The 24,167-nt window shown below is 39.2% G+C and overlaps 1 protein-coding gene across 1 annotated transcript in view; it reads right to left on the bottom strand.

Moving 5' to 3' along the window:
- kcnk9 (potassium channel, subfamily K, member 9) overlaps positions 1-24,167 on the bottom strand; it is a 70,843-nt gene that overhangs the window by 45,835 nt on the left and 841 nt on the right. The window lies entirely within an intron of this gene.

Below are 24,167 nucleotides of genomic sequence, written 5' to 3' on the forward strand. Positions count from 1 at the left end.
CTTTCAAAGTAGCCCCATTAGTGTATATATGGTACTTTGGTCCAGATTAAGACCACATATATACCTACCCCTGTTTCACTTCTCACCCAAACGCACCATTTCAGTGTCAGAGTCGAGTAAGAAACGACTGGAGGGGATCTTCTCATATGAGGTCACCTTAGAGGGAAAAACTAAGTGGCTTGCTTAAACCGCAGGCAATACACAAATAAAAAAAAAGTCCAAAACAAAAAAAAGTTTTTGTTTGTACCCATTCGTTTTGAAACTGCCTAATCAGTAAAATTTAATAATAGGTCCACTTCAAAGTATGTAGTTACAGTAATCATCAGAGGTGGAAAGTAATAAATTACATTTACTCGCATTACTGTGATTGAGTAGATTTTTTGTGTACTTCTACTGTTTAAAGTAGTTTTTAAAATCTGTAATTTAACTTTTACTTAAGTATGTTTTGTTTAAAGTATTGTACTTCACTACATTTAAAATCATATTCGCTACTGAGTAAAAAATAAATGAATGAAAGTAAAAAATAATGCAAATAATACAGCGAGGAAGGAAAAGAATTGATTGATTGATTGATTGATTGATTGATTGATTGATTGATTGATTGATTGATTAATGGGCGTGGAGAACAAACGCTCTAAACTCATAAAAACGATGGAGACGGAGAAAACAGACATCAGTAATGCAGACACAGCTGAAAGTGAAATGCCAACAAATTCTTATGAAGCGAACCCCGGGTTATATTGAAGCGACCACTTTGATTTCAAGCACAACAAAGGGAACAGATTTATTATGCAAGGGTGTTCCATCCCCCCCTTCAAGCGCTGTTAAAAAAAAGGAACGTAATAACTTTTACTCTGAGTAGATTTATAATAAGCTACTTTTTACTTTTACTTGAGTAGATTTTTACAGTATAAGGTTATCTTTACTTGTACTTCAGTTAAAGTTCACTAAAGTAACAGTACTTTTACTTGAGTACAAAATATTATTACTTTTTCCACCTCTGGTAATCCTGGTCATTTTTAGGGGGGTTGGCTGCAAGACGCAAGCTTTTTTCATAAATATTTTGTAGAGTTTGGTTTTTTTTATGATAGCTTTTGGTGGTACCCCCTGAAAAACTGTAATGTCATGATCTTCATTAGGATGTTGGTGTACATTTCAGCACCAGCTGACATGGGACAGTGTTTAACGAGAAGTAAATGTTTAAATTTTTATGTATTATTAATAAAATACCAGCTTGTGGTAAGTGAAGCACTGCAAGCTCTTTAATGTGTCAGAGTAAAGAAGAAGCATCTTCAGCGTGGTCACTTAAAGAAAACGACTGTTTGATATGCTAATAAACATAGGGCGGCATGCTATCTGGTCCCAGAGCAGCATCAAAAGCACATCACAGCTGTGTGCTGCTAATGGTGTGTTAGTTTCAATGGTGCATAAAGTTTGGGAATGATGTGTAAAGTTCTGAATAAAATGTAAAGGGTCAACCTTCAGTTCTGAAAAATGAGGCTAACCTGGAAGTTCCAAAACATGCAGTTCCTTGAATGTCCACAGGGGGCTGGCTCCAGAAGTGAGTCAATCGCTATAGAGCCTTATGCTAAAATGGGCATTTAAAAAAAAAATTAAAACAACATGTTTACAGACTGGTACGGTTTTGGTCTCAATAGCTTGATTTTCTATTCATGACCACTGTACAGGGGTGAAATTTTAATAACCCATCAATAAAAATTATATTAAGTTATAAATAATTAGAGGCGTGGTTGATTGCAAACTGCTAGCTGTCTGCTATGCATCACTTCAGCTAACCAGCTAACTGGAATCATAAAGCAGTTTATCTTACCACAAGAAATGTACAGTAGGTGTTGCCATGGGCCGATGTGTAGGGTATGGATGAAAGAGTGAAATCAAATGCATTAGCATATAAATTAACATTAGCCACCAGGGCATTTTAGGTAAGCTAAAGCTAAGCTCGCTAGTGTGTGGGTGGTAATTGAGGTAAGTAGTGTTCCAAACAACAGTCAGACTCTTTTCGCTGTACCCAGTTGTCCATTTATTGATTAACCAGGGTTTATTTGGAGTCAGCTCCTGACCCATTGGCGATGACATGTTCCTGCCCAGTTCCGATGCCAAGTGTGCCAAATGCCAATCTAGTGCAGACACCAAGTTCCAGCACATGAGGCACCAAAGTGCTTGTATGTATATGCATGCTATGATTCTATCACATATGTCTTACTGGGTGATTGTGAAGTTGGTGGTGACCAAAGCTCCCACAATTGGAATGGTGTGTAAGTTTCTGTTGAGTGCTTATATAAGGTGTATAATTTAATGATGGGGTGTTGTAAAGTTTTGAATAACGTGTGCAGTGTAAAATTTAATAGTGGTTCCATTCTGAATAAAGTATATAATTTGAAAATAGTGTGTAGACTTTGGGAATGCCCTCCTGGAGATGGTACAGTATTCAATAAACATCCAGCGCGAGGTAGTTCTGTGGGTAGAAATGCCTTGCTAATGAAGAAGATCAAAAGAGAATGGAATGACAGAAAGGTTCTATTATACCATACGTCAAATAACTAAGAGTATGTGATGAGGCACAACATGGTGAGTAGACGGCCATCTCAGACTGCACTACTTGGGGCAGATCTGCTACAACAGGAAATGACCAACATATACAAACTCTAGTTTCATAAAGAAACCCTCCTCATTGCTCATCGTCACACCAAGAATTAAGAACCAATAACACCATAAAGACTCTCTCCTCCCTCACCCCCAACAGCTCTGTAACGTAACAGTCTGACCTTTGCCCACAAGATTAATCTCATAATTAGTTTATCTAATTAATGTATCTCATTTCAAAGGTTATCATCACAGTGTGTGTATATGTGTGTGTCTTCATCTTACACTCACACTGAGGGCTTTTAATTAACACACCTTCCACTCATGCAAGACGAGTCAAATACATCTCAGCTGGAACTGATAGAGTAACTTATATGAAGTAACAATATAAGGTGTTTACAGTAGAGCATGGTACTGTAAAACCATACTGAAATGATAAAAAAAAAACAGTAAAGGGAAAAGTAAATATTTGAAAGAAAATAAGAAGAAAAAAGGCGGGTAAAAATAAGAGTATCATGGTAACACAGTAGAAGCGTTACTATTAGACTATTATTACTACTATTATTACTATTTTCTATCTACCTAAGCTCCAGTTTTCTGTCTCAGTGTTGCACTTTAGTTGTTGCTTGTTGTGCACACTGCATGCTGTCAAAGCCCAGCTTCAAGTTGCAGTGGTCAACTTGATGGACTTCCCTGCTAGGAAGGCCCTACTCTGCCTAAATCATGCCCAGCCATGCCCTGAATCATACCTTGTTCTGTCCGAGTCATGCCCTGCTCTACCCAATTCATGCCGTTTTCTGCCCAAGTCATTCCCTGCTCTGTCAAAATCTCGCTGCCTCTGCCTGGATTTGGAAATGTTGTGCTGGTGTCACCACCTGGCTTCAAGAGCACTATGCTTGCACCACACCCAAGCTTTTGATACCATTGTGCTGGCACCACTGCTTAAATGAAAATGGCCCCACAGAGTTGTCCTACAAGTCCTGACCCATTTCCGATGACATGTTCCTTAGCTAAAGCTAAGCTCGCTAGTGTGTGGGTGGTAATTGAGGTAAGTAGTGTTCCAAACAACAGTCAGACTCTATTCGCTGTACCCAGTTGTCCATTTATTGATTAACCAGGGTTTATATGGAGTCAGCTCCTGACCCATTGGCGATGACATGTTCCTGCCCAGTTCCAATGCCAAGTGTGCCAAATGCCAATCTAGTGCAGACACCAAGTTCCAGCACATGAGACACCAAAGTGCTCATGCCATGCTCAGTCTCAGTTTCCACGATAAGTCATGTCCCAGTTCTTATGCCAAGCTGAGCTCTATACCCAAGCCAAGTTTAGTCCAAGCTCCACCCGAATATGCATGGCATGATAAGGAAAATGACAAAGATTATTAAGAAAAAGTAAACTGTTTTCGTATAATAATAAGATCATGTATAGCTTTCAAAGCAGCTCAAATGTATATGCATGCTATGATTCTATCACATACTGTATGTCTTACTGTGTGATTGTCTGGGGCCAGGCCTCCCAATCAGTTGTCAAGCTTGTAATGTCCTTTTACAAACAAACTTTAAAAGAAATGGATCAGAAACAAATGAGATGGCAAATTTCTTAAATGAATAATTTGCTAGGTTTTGATAAAAAAAATTAAGTTTTCATTTATAAAAAGTATATTTAAGTGTACAAACTGGCTTGCGCCTAATGTAACAAAAATATGATGGGGTGAGGATCAGAGGTGCAGTAAGTGGAAATGATACAGTCTGAAGATATAGAACTACTACTGTATGGGTCAGTAATATTTTTTGTGTGTTTGTATTTTGAGTTTGAGTTGATGGCTAGAACACCAACAGCAATGTGAGCATTGAGCAGCTTGGGTCGGATCGCTGGATTCACACTGGTATGGTTTGTGTTTTCCCACTTTGTCCTGGATGTCATAGACTTTGTATTTGTGACTCGGTTTGGAGTTGTACATGTCCGTGATTGTGTCAATGTTTATTTTGTTTTGTTTTTAATATATATTTTAATATATATTGTTTGTTTTGTTTTGATGTAAAAGCCCAACTTGGGATGGGTGCTCCAAATTAGCCTTGTGCTATACGCCCCATGTTTACGCGGCATCGGTTGCCTGTGCGCCGCAATGCTTGGTGTGCAGTCCCTAATTAAATAAACAAATAAATAAATAAATAAAAAATGTGTCGCCACCCGCATTCTAAGCTTTGGCCCAGCTCTTTTGCCAAAGTATTTACAAACCCCCATACTAAGCCCCACCCACCATGCCACCAGCCTTTGCATCAAATGAACTGACCAACGATGGTGGCGTGGCTTGGCCAATAGTTGGTGCACCAGGAGCCACATCTTGTGTGGTTCTGTCACATCTTGTGTGGTTCTGTCACATCTTGTGTGGTTCTGTCACATCTTGGATGGTTCTGTCACATCTTGGATGGTTCTGTTACAGGATCCTCCAGGTTGCACCAGGGCTTTGAGTTTAGGAATCTATTTTTGACACTATCCTCTGTTCCCATCATTCCTCCTTATTTGTATTTTCTTCTGGTCACTGTACCTTGTTTACTGTATGATCGGTCTTAAAAAAGTAATGCCTGTGACTACATCCTGCTTCCATCTCCATGTTGAGAGAGAGAAGGAAGGGCTTAAGAGACGGAGAAAGAGACGGAGAAACGAGAGATGCAGAAAGGCAATAGAAAGAGACACTGAAAGTAACGGAAAAGCACAAAAGACAGGAAGAGAAAGTGAGCGAGGGACAGAGTGAAAGAAAGTAGTTAACGGAAATAATGAAGATGGAATAAACGGAGACAGAAAGAGAAAGCGAATGAGAGAGGGACAGACAGAAAGAGAAAGTGAGAGAGAACAAGACAGATAGGAGAAAAAAAAAATGTCAATCTTGAGCTGCACTTTCAAACTCCAGTCGTGACACATACATGATATCTCTGCTCTCACTTTGACAAAGTGCATAGAGCTTTCAGAGGTGTGATTCTGCTCATCAGCACACACACACACACACACACACACACACGCACACAAAAGCCTCCCCGTCTGCTCGGGCCCAGACCAACTGTGGCGTGCTCACCTCATTACCAACTCAATGAATATCATTATTCTGAATCCTGCATAACACACACACACACACACATGTTGGGATTTTCTTTCTCAAATCCACTGATTATGTGCATTTGTACAGCATTATGTGTGATTTTAACAGTTTTATTTAATACAAATGTAACATCTTGGTGTTACTGAAGTGACATTTCGCGGATCATGGATGTTACATTTTAGTGTTACAAATGTTACATTCAGTATATGTTTACTGGTATATTACCGCTGTGCTGACATGACATCTCTGAATCACTGATGTGACATCTCAGTATCAATAAAATGACATTTTAGCATTACGGATGTAATATCTCGGCATCAATGATGAAACATTTTTGCGTTACAGATGTGACATCTCGGAGTCCCAAATGCTACATTTTTGCGATACGGATGTGTTATCTCGGCATCACTGATGTGACATCACAGAGTCATGGATGTAGCATTACAAAAACATTCCATTCCTACATTACGGAGGTGCCATTTCAGCATTAAGGAGGTGCCATCTCGGGATCACTGATGTGACATTTCAGTGTTATGGATGTGACATCTCAGCATCACTGATGTGAAATTTCAACATTACGGATATGACATCTCAGCATCACTGATGTGAAATTTTAGCATTACGGATATGACATCTCAGCATCACTGATGTGAAATTTTAGCATTACGGATATGACATCTCAGCATCACTGATGTGACATTTCAGTGTTATGAATGTGACATCTTGGCATCACTGATGTGACATTTCAGTGTTATGGATGTGACATTTCGGCATCACTGATGTGACATTTCAGTGTTTTGGATGTGACATCTCAGCATCACTGATGTGACATTTCAGCGTTACGGATATGACATCTCGGCATTACTGATGTGACATTTTAGTGTTATGGATGTGACATTTCAGCGTTATGGATGTAACATTTTAGCGTTGCGGATCTGGCATCTCTGCATCACTGATGTGACATTTCAGTGTTATGGATGTGACATTTCGGCATCACTGATGTGACAATTCAGTGTTATGGATGTGACATTTCAGCGTTATGGATGTGACATCTCAGCATCACTGATGTGACATTTCAGCGTTACGGATGTGACATCTCAGCATCACTGATGTGACATTTCAGCGTTATGGATGTGACATCTCAGCATCACTGATGTGACATTTCAGCGTTACGGATGTGACATCTCAGCATCACTGATGTGACATTTCAGCGTTATGGATGTGACATCTCAGCATCACTGATGTGACATTTCAGTGTTATGGATGTGACATCTTAGCATCACTAATGTGACATTTCAGTGTTATAGATGTAACACATTTAGTGTTACGGATGTGACATCTCAGCATCACTGATGTCACATTTCAGCGTTACGGATGTGACATCTCGGCATCACTGATGTGACATTTCAGCGTTACGGATGTGACATCTCAGCATCACTGATGTGACATTTCAGCGTTATGGATGTGACATCTCAGCATCACTGATGTGACATTTCAGCGTTACGGATGTGACATCTCAGCATCACTGATGTGACATTTCAGCGTTACGGATGTGACATCTCAGCATCACTGATGTGACATTTCAGTGTTATGGATGTGACATCTTGGCATCACTAATGTGACATTTCAGTGTTATAGATGTAACACATTTAGTGTTACGGATGTGACATCTCGGCATCACTAATGTGACATTTCAGCGTTACGGATATGACATCTCAGATTCATGAATGTGACATTACAGAAATGACAGTATTACGGATGTGCCATTTCACCATTACAGCTGTTACATTTAGGCGTTATGCATGTGACATTTTGATGTTTTGGATGTAACATTTTGTTATCACAGATGTGCCATTTCACCATTACAGATGTGACAATTATGCAGTACGGATGTGTCATTTCACCATTATGGATGTGACATTTTGATGTGGCACCTTGGCATCATGAGTGTAATATTTCAGCATTTCAGATGTGGCATTTCCATGTCACTGATTTTGGCACCTTGGCATCATGCATGTGATATTCCGGCATCATGGATATAATATTACAGCATTAGAGATGTGACATTATGTGACATTTACTGCTGAGAAGTTTAGGTGTTACAGCCAGTATAATTAATTGTTTCTTTAAAAACAAATCAAAGTCAGTTATTTGCACATTTTTTTTTATTTATTAACAAAGTAAAATCTACAGGATGGTTGGACATTTTTAATTATGAAAAAGCTGTTTTTTCTTTTTTTTTTCTTTTTCTTTAAGCAGTTTATCCTAATGTTAAATATTACCATTACTATCTAGTGAAAGACACAATTAAACTGACAAAATAAGAAATGGTGTCAAAATGAGTAAACATATAAAAGCTAACCGCAGTGACCTTGGGAATTCATTCTGGAAACTAGACAGTGCAATATTGAGCAAAGAAACGCCAAAATCTACAACATACACTAATGACAGTTAATGTTTATGCTAATGACACTGGGAGCTGTAATTGTGAGCAGGTGTCCTGAAAACAAAAACACATTTGTATATAATCAGACATTTCTCTTGTTTAATACCCACAACTGTGCTTCTTTTTATGAAAAGCCGTTAAAGTAAATAAATCAAAAGTAAATACAGAAACAAAACAGGGATCGGTCTGTTAATTCCCTGGTAAAGAATCATCTCAAGCATCTATTCTGTTTAGTTCCGGTGATGTTTTGATCTTATTAAGACTAAGGCAGTGAACAAAATACAGCTAGGAGTTTCATTTATTTCTTTTTTTAATCATTCCCAGTCAGTAGCATTACTTCTACCGTCATGTCAACATGTCATAATCTCCCAGGATGCATTGCTGCAGGACCTACCTTATCGCTAAGCAGTGATATTTATGCCTGGGCCTGAAGCCTAAGCCCTGCCTTGATAGCCGTGAGTAAAAATAGCTTGAGAGAATTGAACACTGTGACCTGGAAGGAGATTGTTCTGGAACTTATTTTGCTCGTTGAGCTTGATGTGAACCGACAGCGCAGAAAATGGGTGCGTGGAGGAAAATGCGCGGCGAGAGAACCCTCGCTAAGCCTGAGTTTTAATGAATTTTAAACAATGAAAGAAATCTTAGGCTAAAATCGAGGGTAAGACCTGAGATTCATTATAATCTTTACTTTAGAAGGGGTGACTCAAAAGCTCCTAATGAGACTGTGGAACGCTCGAAGAGCAAATTAAAGCAGCGGGATCAGTAACGTTGGTATTTGGTGACCTCACTGACATGCATTTGTTCCTGCAAGCATTTTCCATTGGTGCGGAGGTTTAGGTTGTGGTTTTAATCCATAATCCCATTTAATCCCGAACTCTTTAAAATATATTACTGGTATTGATTAAAACATTTAGCTTTAGCATTCAGGTAAAAGTATAAAGTGCAACAACTAATGTTTATCAGCGTTTCCACATTATACGTTTTATAACTATCATATAACTGCAAAAGTACCACCTGCTACAGTAGGCGTGTTCAAGTCAAACCGGGACTTGTGATGAAATTTCAGGTGAATGAAGCAGTTGACATCTACAGACGTTTGGGCTGTTAAAGGAGTTCCTGGGAGGCCGGTGCGTTTCAGACATGAATCGGACTGATCGTGGAAACCTTTCTATCTTGATGATATCAGGGCACTAGTGAAACACTGGGATAAGTGCATTAATTAGGGCCAGGGGTAGCGCAGTGGTTAAGGCATTGGACTACGGTTCGAAAGATCCTAGGTTCAAATCCCACAACCACCAAGTTGTCACTGTTGGGCCCTTGAGCAAGGCCCTTAACCCTCAACTGCTCAGATGTGTAATGAGATAAAAATGTAAGTCGCTCTGGATAAGAGCGTCTGCCAAATGCCTAAATGTAATTAGGATACCGTGATTGGACTACCTTTTTGCTAATATTAATAATAATAATAATAATAATTCTGATCAGGATTGAGAAAGGGTTGTAACAAGCATGAAATTCTTAGTATACAGTATGTTTAAAACCAACACTATTACAATACACTCTTAAAATCAACCGTGAATCGACTCGACGACTGGCCACAAAGAGCTAGCGATGTCCGCGTTGTATCCGGGCGTGTCAGCGTGCTCTGATTACAGCAGGTGTATAGAATACGGGTGTACGCACGGGGTGCACATGAGGCCAACGTCACACTGCACAAAGGGAGAGATCGACAGTCAATGAATGAATGAAGGAGAGAGACAGGGGTGGCTTCGTCTCGCGGTTTAGCATTCACGCTACACACGGCGGACGGCATCAAAGGCTTTTCCTAGCTCTCGTCCTGTGTGAATAGCGCTTGGAGGCTGACACCTGCACTCAGGTGCTCGCGCTTGTACTCAGCTATTCACCCAGGAGATGTCCTTTTATTTCCATCACGCATATGCATCTCAAAAGGAGATATCTCATACATTTTGTTAGTGCTGATGTCCATAAACAGAAACACACACACACACATGAACAAAGAAGCATTTTTTTTCATCAGCTAATCCAAAAATATAGCGAATACAAAACTCTTGTATATGGTTATGATGCTAATTTTGTGCTGAAAGGCCCCGTAGGTTTGTTGCGGCAGGCCGGGATGAGTGGCAGGATGTTAATGAGAATCTACAGTGTGGCGTTTCCATGTGACGACGGAGGCATTGCTATTCCGCAGAAAGCAGCGCTCTCGGATTCGCACTTACTCACTCACTCCAGTGGCTGTGTGTGTGTGTGTGTGTGTGTGTGTGTGTGTGTGTGTGTGGCTCGGGCTAAAAATAGAAAGCTGGGGAGAAATGCGGTTCATCAGCAGGGCAGCACCCGGCAAACCTGGGAGCGATCGGCCTCATTCGAATTAGCGCCTGTTTAAGGTGTGTTCTGGGGGGATTATGTCTTTCAGGACATTTCGAAAAACATTCAGAATTTTTTATGCAGTGTGATACAGAGAGACCGATATTAACTCGGATTTCTGCGAGCTAACACATCGAGCCCCTAAATCGAGCAGCACGCTGCAGGGTCTGAACTTGCTGAACTGTTTTAGGGGGGAAAATGGTTCAATACAGCCTGGATTGGGGCGGCACGGTGGATCGGGGGTCAGCACTGTCACTGGGTCCGGGTTCGATTCGCATGTTCTTGGTGGGTTTTCCTCCCACAGTCCAAAGACATACAGATTAGCGGAGCTGGTGTTCCACCCCTAAAACCTCATTTCCACTACACTGGTGCCAGGTGCACTGACTTCGGCCATGGTCGTTTCTGTTTAGTGGGCGTGGCCTGTAACGTATTATCATGCAGCTCCTGTCTAGTGTAAATGCGGGACGGTTCTCGGTGGTTCCCAGTCCAGCACCGGCCGAGCACCAGTACCGGCACCTGGCACCAGCACCAGGCGCTCAGCGGGAGCTGCATGATAATACGTCACAGGCCACGCCCACTAAACAGAAACGACCATGGCCAAAGTCGGTTTACCGGTTATTCTCCAAACTAGTATGAAAATGTATTAGTATCCAAAAGCAGTTTATTCGACGTGTTATAACCGCTGAAAGTCTTTCTTCAGTTTTTTTTTAGCTTATCCACTATTTGTTTGTGTGAAGCCCGCGACTATTACTGTATTTCTTCTCTTATTTCCTCATACACTTTTTTTTTTCTTAAAGCACTTTCCAATTTCTGCTAAATCTCGGCGAATGTCCAAAATGCAGAAAAAACGCTTCTGTTTCGCCCGCGCTCCACATTAACGGACTTTGGGTCTCCGCCATTTTTTTAACGCTCCCTATAACTCCGCCCACCGCTCGTGACGTCACAGGTTCTCGCGACTAGACCAGCAGAGTTTAGGGGCGGGTTCGGTGCCATTTTTTTTTCTGTGGAAAAGCGCGGCACTGGTTCCAAAATTGGGAACCGGCACTGGACCCAGAGCAGTGGAAAAAGGGTCTCCTGGGATCAGCTCCAGTCCCCCAGCGACCCTGTACACAGGATTAATCCTTATAGACGAGTGAGTTCCTGGAGTCACGTGATGCTACAGAGCGAAAGATTAAAGTCCTTTTCCTTACATTAAGAAAGGGAAGCCTCGCTGATGTGGCTTTAAGTAGAAACGAATCGAGTTTTATCATGATAGGTTATAAAGGTTATAAAGTGTACAAATTCTGTGCGAAAGAACGAGGACGGGTTTTTCCTGAACCGCCAAAACGTCACCACCCCGTCTGAAGCTCATTCCACTTCACCACCGCGTTCATTTCCAGGTGGTATTATCGGCCGTAAACGGAGGCCAACGACGGTGAGAGCTGGGGATTGTGGGTAACAGACACGGGTCATCGGGGCAGTGGAAAAATTTGGAGTAATTAATCAGGAGCGAGCGCGAGAGCGGCGTTGGTCCCTCGCTGCAATCTGCTCCGCCACAACTTAGTGCCGCACACATGACCAAATTACACAGAGTCTCCACGGAAACCGAGGCTCAGGGCTCCTATCTCACCCCCGCCACCCAAACACACACACACACACATCATGCAGGAGGGAGAAAACACACATAAATACACTCACACTATGTTTTATGTCTCTTTTTAATTTACATTTCCTGATGAGGTCTAAATTAGGAGAAAGTTATGAAAGTGTGTGTGTGTGTGTGTGTGTGTGTGTGTGTGCAGAAGGCATGAATTTCACAAGACATCTGACTGTGTGAGATTATAAAAGGGTCTTTTGCGGCTCTGAGTCACTGTCAGGTGTGAAGGATGCACAGATGCTCCCTGTCTTGTGTTTTTTCACTCTGTGCAGTCGGTGTAACGTGTGATAATTAATCAGCGCGAGCTGCAGAGCTGACGTGTTTCTACAGAACACACACACACACACACACACACGTCACACTCGCTCGGCATGGAAGGCTACAATTCAGTGTCAGGACCGAATGCAGTAATGCACACAATAGAGGATGGAACTTCAGTGTGTGTGTGTGTGTGTGTGTGCAACTTGTGTTGTAGAGCATAAACCTTTAAAAAAAAATTTAAATAGAGCATAAAGATAACAGAATGTTATTACATTGTGCATGTAATAAAATAAAATAGCTAACCACAGGATTGCCAGGTCTGTGCGAGAAAATCATCTCAATGATCAGTAATTATGAATAAATAACCCGGCTTATTAAACATCAGGATAATGAATGTGATTTATGCAAAAAGTGCACTGATGTCTTTCTACACATCTGGCAACCCGATATGAACTCTTCTTTTTATAATGTGGAATAAAGTCCTGGAGAAATTCAGCCCTTCTGTTGGGAGTTTATTGTCTCTGTTCTGCCTTTCAGATATCAACCCTTACAGATTCTCTGGGTAAATAAATAAATAAATGAAATAATTAATTAGAAAAGTAGAGATGGAGAAATAAAAGGAAAAAAAACTATGGAAATAAAATGAGGAGTAAAAGAAGGGAGGGAGGAAAAGGAAGCATTGTAAAAGAAAGAAATTTACACAAAATAAAGAAAAACAGACTGAAAAAAATAAAAAGAGAAAGAAATCTACATGAAAAGAAGGAAGAAAATAGAAAGGAAAGAAAGAAAGAAAAAAAGAAAAGAAAAAATTTAACAAAAACAAAAGAAAGGAAAAAATAACTAAATAAATAAATAGATAAATAGGACAGTAAGTAATTTATACAAAAAGAAAGAAAAAAAATATTTAGAGAAGTAACTTGACATGAAAGGTGAGAAGAAAATGGAAAGGAAAGAAATTGACAGAAAGAAAGAAAACTGACAGAGATGGAAGAAAAAGAAAGAAATTTTTTTAAGAAAGAAAGATAAAGGAAAAGAAAAAAGAAAGAAAGAAAACTGAAAAAAGAGACAAAAAATAAACAGGAGAGTAAGGACAGAGGGTGAAAAGAAAAAAAACAAAGAAAGAAAAAATAATTAGAGAAAGAAATTGACATGAAAGTAAGGAAGAACACAAAAAAAAGATAATGATACAAAAAAAAGACAAAGGAGAGAAATTAAAGAAAGAAAGAACTTTAAAAAGAGACTAATAAATAAATGAATAAATAAATAAATAAATAGAAATGTAATAACAGGGGGTTTAAAGAAAAAGATAAAAATGAATACAAATGATAAGTAAGAACAAGGAGTAAAAAGGGAAAGAAAGAACGAAATAAAGAATTATTTTAAATGAATAATAATGAGCATAAAGAAATGTGGTGGGTATATACACACACACACCTACACCGAGCAGCGTGTGTGTGTGTGTGTGTGTGTGTCAGGGCTGAAACGAGGCTGTTATGTTACTGTGCTGCTTTTAGCCGCAGCTCTATTTCTCCTCGTCTCACCCAGTTTATTATCCAGCGCACTGTGTTACAGCTTTCTGTCCTGGATCAGAACCGCAGGTTCTCTATTTCTATCTCCTAATCAGTCTCACCTGTGTGTGTCTCTCTCTGTCTCTCTCTCTCTCTCTCTCACACACACACACATACACACACACTCGGTCATGGCCCACAAACTGCCACTTTTAGCTTTTTTTAAACTATAAAAAATGACACATATAGGAAGATAATAATACTATAATGAAGTGACCAAAAAGTTTTAGAAACAAATGAGAGTGAAACACAGGAGAAATGGAAGAAGGAAGAAAGGAAAAGAAAGAAATGTACAAATTATGAACGAAACAAATAAAAAAAGCAAACAAAAGAACAGATGAAATGAAAAGATCAAACACAAGTGATGTTGCCGAATACCTCACCTGACCACTGCAGCTACACCTGAATCCTGATGAAACCACTCCATCGTTTGATGTCACATGCCTCCTCACCAGCGACCTCACCATCCCCTGCCCTAACAGCTCTTAGGAGATGACTAGAAGATGATAGCTCCCTTAATACCAAAAGCAGATTCAACCTGGACCAGATCTGCTGGACCTGTGTCTGACCACCACCTACTGTACTACACGTACAGAAGTTACTTCTATAGACAGAAACACACGGCTGTGCCATGGCTCTCCCCGGAAGAGGAAAAGCACTGAGCACTGGGTGAAACCTGGGTAACGCTCAAGGTCTAAGAGGTACAGTAGAGTCTTTCACAGACCACATAATCATAGTGGATACTATCATCAGGTTCACCAGGGAAAACACCAAGGAGAGCAAACTGGAAACATAAAGATCTACAGAAAACCCCAAAACCATCAAAGACCGGTACCTGACTCCCACCTTCCACTGCGACACTAACTAGGAGTCATCAGGAACCAAAAAACATCTCCACCAAGACAAGGAGAAGGACAACCGTCACCTGAGAAGAACTCTTAAGGGAGTTTTTGTTAAATTGGTGTCTGGTTGCAACAGGAGAACTGAGACCCAGAGTTAACAAACAAGCCTTGTTATTCCTTACGTAGCAGGTTGTTTCCTAAAAGTTCAAGAGGATCAAGAGGAGCCTTGGGAAACATCACATTCCTGTTTCTTTTGAACTCAGCAGAAGACCTGACGCCAAAACACCACAAGAGCAGTGTGATGTATGGAGTCCAGTGTGCTGTGAAGAGCATTTACAGGTCAATCATGGAGGAACCAAACAGCTTCTACACAAGAGGACGAACAACACTTCAGCAACTCATTCAGAACGGTATTGTAAAATATAGACAAGACAAATGTGAGGACAGCAATGTGGACATAGTGGACATAGACATCAACGGAATGAAAGAATCCATCTACATGTAAACAGAAAACACTTCTAGAGTTCTGGAGAAGTGGAGGCTTCAGGCGTGACCTGTCTCTGATTTCCATGCTGACCGAACCCCTACATCCATCTCCAAGAGGATCACGAACACTTCGGACGTCCACCAGGGGAGACATCTCATTTTTCAGGATCACAGGAGTGCGGTAGGTATGAGCCTCATAGTGTCCATCAATGCAGGTAAGGTGAGAAATGACCCATGAAGGATTGACTTCCAACCCTCGTCAGAAAGAAGACGCAACTGGCCAATTGTTTTAAAACCAACCGAAAGAAGTCCAGTTAATGTGATATTGGGATGGTCCAGGGCCAGATATACAGTTAGAAGCTTAGGGAGTTTTTCTTCCCAACATCATTTCCACTTTGCTCTTCAGGGACAAAATGATCATTATAATTATAATTTATACATATTTTCCTACATTTTTCCAATTCATTTAAATAACCTTTTAATTCTTTAAAGCTGCTTTACGACAATGACCCACTGCTAAAACTGATACACAAATAAGTTGAACTGAACTGGATTGAAAAGCAAACTCTTTATACAACTAAACATTCTGCTTTAGAGATAAATACAAAGGAATGTTTTATGTATTTATTATGTATTTCTTTTCGTATAGCGCTTTTAAAAAGTGGCATTAAAAGAGGAATAAAAATTCTGGATAAACAGTACTGTAGCAGTCAAAAGTTTGGACACGAGTTCGGATTTATTTCCTACATTCTGGAACAACAAAAATGATAAAATAACACATATAGCATTGGGTAATTAAGTAACAACAAAAACAGTCAGTTATTATTTTACGACATGAAGGTCAGGTGTCCTGGAACAGTTCTTGCATGATCAGTATTGTGTCAAGTGCGCTCGCGAAACCCATCAATGATGAAACTGTCCCTCATGAAGACCTTCCCATTGAAGCAAGACCAAGATTAGACTCAGATTAGAGCCGTTATGAAGCTTTACAGAGCAAAAGTAGCAGAAACATCTCAATATCATCTGTTCAGGGGCCCAAAAAGTTTTTGTCCTAGCGCGGTAAGGGATAACTTGAAAAGGGTTTTTCAAGTAAAAAAGTTTAAGAAACACAGATCCAGATGCTGTCCAAGCCAAACTCTAACCATTTCCCTCTCCCACTATATAAAATAATCATGACTTGGTGTTTTCTGCTTGCATCATAAATATGAAATAAACTCGGGTCTAATGCATGATTAATGAGGGTTAAAATTGCGTACAAGAGTGCGGCTCATTCACAAAATCAAATATTATGAATATAGATATTGCAGGTTGATAATATATTATAAATCTTCCATTATTGCTTCCTCAATATACCGCTGCTGCACATGATGGCAAATATTATACAGGAAATAAAGCAGCGCAAACATCATCACGCGGACGAGCAACATGGAGAAAAAGTAACGAATCTAATGTCGTTAAAAAAAACAAAAAAAAAAAACACACAAAACCCAGCGTGTGCGTTCCCAGAACGCTCCGGCCTGATGGCTGTGACGTCCATGGTCACGAGCGCGCTGTGTATGAGGACACGAGTCGTTATGTGCGCGGCCATAAAATAAAGTGTGTGTGTGTGTTTAACAGAGTAGCTGTAATAAGCTTTCTGTAAAAGGAAAACTAGTGTGCAAATAAAAACAAGGAGAAAAGCACATGGACTTCATGACTGACGAATGACATTTAATTGAAATCCCCCCCCCCCTCCCCCACCCCACCCGCATTATGATGTCGCTTAATAAATATCTAAATGTATAAACAAACAAACAAATATAGATTCATCCCAAATGCATATTATTTGTCATTAACGAGAGTGATGTAATTAAACGTCCATACGAATAGGTGTTAACTCCACCCCTAAACCATAACTCCACCCCTTGCACTTTTTTTGGCCTTTATTACTTAATTTATTTTTTTTGTAACAATTAACAAGTAAGACATTAAGTAAGCAAAGGAAAGACATTAAGATGAGACGTAAGGTAGAAAAACATCAAGGACGGGTTAAAGATACACAGATTGTACAGTACATTAGCTATCATCTGGGAAAACCCTAAAAGGTTCTCAGTAGCATCTTAATACCGGGCAGCTGTTCCTTTATCGGAAAATGTATTCCAGAAGGTTGAAAGGAAGAAAGAAACAAAGTAACGAGCAACATATGGATCTTGTATCAAACACTTACCCTCCTGATACATACAGTGTCGAGGGCTCTCGGGGGAACTCCTCGAGGGAGTCTGGTTAATTCTTTTTATTTTTTTTTAAATACTTAAAAGAAAGAGCGTGGAAACTCTACCAAACTGTTTTCATTTTATATTGCATGATGCTGGTTATAAACGTTTCCCCAAGGAACATCTCAAACCTCAAAGGGTCCTACATAGAAAGGTCCTATAGTTTAGCAGACAGACCCGATGCAGGACTCGAACCCAGGACCTGGAGGTGTTAATGTGTTTTATACCTCTAACACTTTCTCTTTCACTACTCTTCTGAACGCCCTGTTTTAGTGTCTATGTAAATTAACTACCCCTGAGCCGCAGCCCAACAGAAGAACAGCAACACACCAAGGGGACAAGAAAGGGGACAAGAAAGCCTCCCTCCTTATATGAGGTCACTTTAGAAGGTAAAAAAAAAACTCATTGTCTCTTTTAAGCACTAAAATGGATAAAAAGCACAATTTTATTTTTCTAATTTTAAAAAAAAAGTGAATTTTACCTGTATACAGTAGGTGTCTTTTTAAGGACAACCGACATCTTTTTTATTCCAAATATTTTAATTTGTTATGTACGATAATATAAAAATGATAGAGAAGGCAGAAACATAAATGTGATGTATGTTAAGGAGGCAGGAAAGAGGAAAGAAGGCAAAAGACAGCAGGGGGAAGAAAATAATTATGCAAAGAAGCAAGGAATGAAAAATTCATCCATAATTTATGTTTTCAAGTTGTGTTTAGTTGCTGTTCAAATAAGTTTGGTGCACAGGAGGAAAAAAGAAAAAAAATGAAACTTTCCTCTCATTTTTTAGTCTTTGGTTTTAACACTAGTCACCCCTGGAACTATGGACCATCCAGTCCCATGGAAGTGAAAGTCTGTGATCTTATAAACACAAAACGTCAGAAGGGACTGCGGGTTTAAACACCGAAAGGGTTGGAGGAGACTTCAGATCAATAAACAGCCGGATCAGCAAATGCATTTCTTTTTCAGATAAAGAATTAAGTTTAGTACTTTGGTTATAAAGTCGAAAGATCCGAAGGATAATTGGCTGATGAACATGCTTCTATAAATATCCCAGTCCTCATTAAACAGATTTGCATGATCATGCAATACACAAACGTTCAGCTTAATCAGACTTTTACATACTGATAGAGATTGTTTTATTTTTATTTTTATAATTATAACCCAGTCATTAAAATCATTACAAATGATAGCAATTAGAGATGATTCCATCTTAATCGACACATCTACTATTGTGGCGGGAGGGAGGCCATTATTTTTAAACAGGGAAGAGATTGGACCTGCGGGAATCCTCCTTCAAACTCAATAAAGCGCTCATTGTCGATCGCACAAAGCTCAACAAGTCAGATAGGGTTTAATACATGAACCTTTATTTCTTCCCCATAATCTGTTACCATGGCAACAATCAATAACGGCGGCAGTCATTCCACGTATGAGCAGGTCTGTTGTGTAAACTCAGCGCTAATCCCGACACGCTAATCCCGACACGGACACCGGCCGTGCTTTCAATTAGCCCTGATTGAGGCTTTAAACCGAAAACGCAGTGACCTAAAGCCGAGTAAACAGAGGTTAGGGAGAAAGTTATTAGCTCGACTGTCAAGCCGTGTTTACACGCGACACGTGGATGGAAATGATCCCGTGAGCCGTACTGCTCTGACGTGTGCATGAGGCTCACGTCTTAATTACATCGAATGAAACTGATTAAAAGATGAAGAAAAAAAGACAAGAGAAAAAGTGATAACAGGTGCAGGAGGAGACGTTTACAACTTCAGCCATAGACACCCTTAAAGGCAGGTGCAGTGTGTCCTGTATGTAATCATGAGAGAGTGAGGGACACTAAAGGAAAAGAAGACAAAGGAATGTGTAAAAAAAAAAAAAAAAATTAAAACCAGATATACGTAGAAGAAAGGGTATTGGGGATGGACAACACAAGGGAAAGTTAAGGACATTGAGGATTTAGGAAGTAAGCAAAAAAGAGAAAGAAAAAGAAAGAAAAGAAAGAAGGAAAAGAAAAAAAGAAAGTGAGAAAGAAAGAAAGAAAGAGGGAATGTATACAGTAAAAAGGGGTAAGGAAAAACAAATATTGAAAATAGGAATGAAAACAAAAAGAAGTAAAGAAGGATGGAAAAAGAAAAAGAGAAATGAAATAAAAGATAATTATACAAGAAATCTTTCAAAAAAGAAAGAAAGAAAGAAAGATAGATAGATAGATTACGGATATTACAAAAGTAGAAAAATGAAGAAGAAAAACACGATTGTTGATGATTTTCCTTAAACAATGCCACACAGTGGTTCAGTTTCTTACAGAATACACTCAATGTAATGATTTTTTTTAAGCAGTGAATTAAACACAAAATAGTTACACACATTATTGATCTTAAATTGTCAGTCTTACGTGGCCTTTTAGGGGGCGTCGGCTTAGAGGCAATAACTCAACTAAGGCAGTTAAATAAAGGCTCTGCATCAGCACTGTACTCTAACGTCTCTGCGTCCAAGTTGACGATTTACTCTAATGTCTCTGTGTCCATATCAATTCTTTACTGTAATGTCTCTGTGTCCACGTCAGTGAATTACTTTAACGTCCCTGTGTCCAAATCAGTGCTTTACACTCAAGTCTCTGTGTCCATGTCCCTGTGTCCAAATCAGTGCTTAACTCTCAAGTCCCTGTGTCCAAATCAGTGCTTAACTCTCAAGTCCCTGTGTCCAAATCAGTGCTTAATTTTCAAGTCCCAGTGTCCAAATCAATGCTTAACTCTCAAGTCTCTGTGTCCAAATCAATGCTTAACTCTCAAGTCCCTGTGTCCAAATAAGTGCTTTCCTCTTATGTCTCTGTGTCCATGTCCCTGTGTCCAAATCAGGGCTTTACTCTCCAGTCCCTGTGTCTAAATCAGTGCTTTACTCTTAAGTATCTGTGTCCACATTTAAGCTTTACTCAAATGTCCCTTTGTCCATATCAGCACTTTACTCTAATGTCTTTGTGTCCACATTGATGTTTTACTCTAACGTCCCTGCGTCAACATTGATGCTTTACTCTAACGTCTCTGTGTCCACATCGGCACTTTACTCTAACGTCTCTGTGTCCACATCGGCACTTTACTCTAACGTCTCTGTGTCCACATCGGCACTTTACTCTAACGTCTCTGTGTCCATATTAGTGCTTTACATTAACATATCTGTGCCCAAGTCATCACTTCGCTTTAATGTCCCTATGTGCATATCAGTGCTTTACTCTAACATGTTTGTGTCCACATCAGCACTTTACACTAACACCTCTGTGTCCAAGTTGACGCTTTACTCTAATGTCTCTGTGTCCATATAAATTCTTTACCCTAACATCTTTGTGTCCACGTCAGTGATTTCCTTTAATGTCACTGTGTCCAAATCAGTGCTTTGCTCTCAAGTCTCTGTGTCCACATCTAAGCTTTACTTAAATGTCCCCTTGTCCATATCAGCACTTTCCTCTAATGTCTTTGCATCCACGTTGATGTTTTACTCTAACGTCTCTGTGTCCATATATTCTAAAAAAAAAACAGTTAAAATAACACATTAATAAATGTTAAATTAATTTAAGAAGTTTAAAACAATCACCTTCAACAAATTGCCACATTGTGTTTTTTTTATTTTTAAGTCTTTCTTTTTAGTCTTTCTGTGTGAAATAAACATTTAACCTGCTACTAGTTTTATAAATGAAAGTCAAATTAAACATGCAGATGTAATTAAATTAAACCTAAAAAAAAATTGTTTTTGTTAATAACCTTGTTAACCTCTAGCGCCTCACCTCAAGGGTTGTACACTTAATCTTTTATGTCTAGACTTACTTTTTTTTTCTGATAGTATAAAGCAAGAACCTAATCTGCATAATTACATTTTCATGATTATTCAAATGATGTTACTTGAAGCACTGAGAATTAATTCATAATTTGTAGTTTTGTTGCGGAGAGATCTGAGATTGGATGAGGAGGGGAACCCCATGACGTGATGATGAAAGGGATATTAGCTGTCAAAACACACACACACACACACACACACACACACACACACACACACACACACACACACATTAACATTGAACTCTATATAAAAGTGTTTTATCTGAGTGTTTAATAAACCTTACTAGTGCAGTTAAGATGTGATAAGAATGAAACTGAGGAATGTGTCATCCGAGTCACGATCAAGTGTGTGTGTGTGTGTGTGTGATGACTTTTAGCTGTCAGTCAAATAGTAACTGAGCAGAAAAAAAGCATATTTCCATGACTGGAGCCTTAAGTCCATTTAAACTCACCATCAAATCTCACTCCAGTGCTTGTAGACAGATTTACGATAAAGTCATGTCCTAAGAAGTGGGACTATATGCACACACACACACACACACACACACACACACACACACACACACACACACACACACAGACATGTGACAGTGTTATTTTAACCTTTAAAAAAATCCAAGGTGCATCTTTGATCTTTAAAATCATGATTAAAGTCACATACTAAAACTACAAAAAGTATTGGCACCTTTATTTAAAAAGAAAAATTGTATAGCTTCAGTCAGTTTGTCTTTTATTCTGAGAGTGCTGAGTGATTTATCCTCTGTAGGTGTGCACCAGTAGGTGCACCTGCTCGCACACACACACACACACACACACACACACACACACACGTGTCTGTGTTATCTAAAAACCTTAAAACGTTTTTAAAGAATGCACGATGCACCTTTAATCTTTGAAATCATGACTGAAGTTGCATACTAAAACTACAAAAAAAATATTGGCACCTCTATTTTTGAAGGGAAAAAAAACATGTATACCTTCAGTCAGTTCGTCTTTTATTATGAGAGTGCTGAGTGATTTATTCTCTGTAGGTGTGTGCACAAGTAGGTGCACCTGCTCGCACGCGAACACACACACACACACACACACACACACAGAGACACGCACACGTGTTTAAGTTATCTAACAACCTTTTAAAAGAATCCAAGGTGCATCTTTGATCTTTGAAATCAAAAGTCACATACTAAAACTATTAAAAGTATTGGCACCCTTATTTCAGGGGGGAAAAAAATGTGTAAAGCTTCAGTCAGATTGTCTTTTATTCCGAGAGTGCTGAGTGATTTATTCTCTGTAGGTGTGTGTACAAGTGGGTGCACCTGCTCACACGTATATACACACAGCTTTTTTTTCATTAAATAATGCATTAAACATGCTTAATTTTTACATTTATTAAATGTTTAAATCACAACAAATATTTTCCCAAAAGTAAATACACCCCAAGACAAAATCATGTCAGTGTTATACTGTATATTCTAATATTCTTTACAAATACAGCCTTTTTTTTTCCAATGTACGTTTTTTCTTTCTTTTCTTTTTTCAACAGTGATCCTTAAGACTTAACCTCACTCCAGGTCCTCAGAATAAACCCACAGATGATATAACCTTTGTATTCCTCATTTAAAACAGCAACGTATTCTCCCTCCTATTGAAACACGCGTCATTTTAGAGCATTAAAAAAAACTATTTATTTGATAACTTTAAGCGTTTACGTATTATTACAACAACAAAAAAAACGCACAAAAGCTGTGTAGTTAACGAGCTGCGCGCTCCCGCTGCTGCCGCTCCAGCTCCTGCTCGTGCACGCGAGTTGTCGCTGTCCGTTCAGCACCAGCGCGCTCGACACGCGCTTCTCCAAAACACACAACAGCGGTTTAACAGCCTACTGTACATTTCCATGCGAAAATAAAGGGAGCACTCATGAGGAGCACTCCCAAACAGATGTAAACAGATGTAAATTAACCAGTAAACAAATGTAAGTTTACCAAAAATACTAAAAAAAAAAGGTTAAAATCTAAAACCCATGAGCATCCATATAAATCTCCACAATTCTTCACTAACACTAAAGCTTTGTTTTATCTCCTCGTTAAACTGTGTGATTGTGTGAATGTTACACTTTTTATTTGTAGGAGAGAAAAAAAAAAGCAACCAGTTGTGAAATAACAACCAGTTTAACTTTATCAGGTGAGATTTTGGTTTTTTTTTTTTTTTTTCTGGGATACTAGGAGAAGTGATGTTGCTGTTCTTGCAATGCGTCGTGTGCAATGCGCATCCAGCCTGCAGCACACACTCACACACTCACACACACTCACACATTTAGATGCTACGTGTTGCATCTTTGCTGTATAGCTGCAAAATATATATATATATATTTATATATATATATATATTTTTTGGACAGAATTTTGTGCGTCATTGTGGCCTTAATGTGGCCTGAATTAGTTACAGTAGCTGGTGTGTATGTGTGTGTGTGTGTATGTGTGTGTGTGTGTGTGTGTGTGTGTGTGGCACCTTGGTCCTTGAGGAACGTTGTTTCGTATCACTGTACGCGGTTGTAAAGACAATAAAAGCCTACTTGACTTTGAACTTCAAAAGGATACATTATAACAAACATAATAATAATAATAATAATTATGATGATGATGATGATGATGATGATGATGGTGATAAGAAGAAGAATATTAAGAAGAGGCGCCCATGGAGAACTACAGGTGTTATTAAGTACTATGAAAGCCTGTAAGTTTGTGCACCTGGAGCAGGTAAACTCCG

Source organism: Clarias gariepinus, chromosome 2 (assembly GCF_024256425.1).
Source record: "Clarias gariepinus isolate MV-2021 ecotype Netherlands chromosome 2, CGAR_prim_01v2, whole genome shotgun sequence".
NCBI classification, from domain to species: Eukaryota; Metazoa; Chordata; class Actinopteri; order Siluriformes; family Clariidae; genus Clarias; species Clarias gariepinus.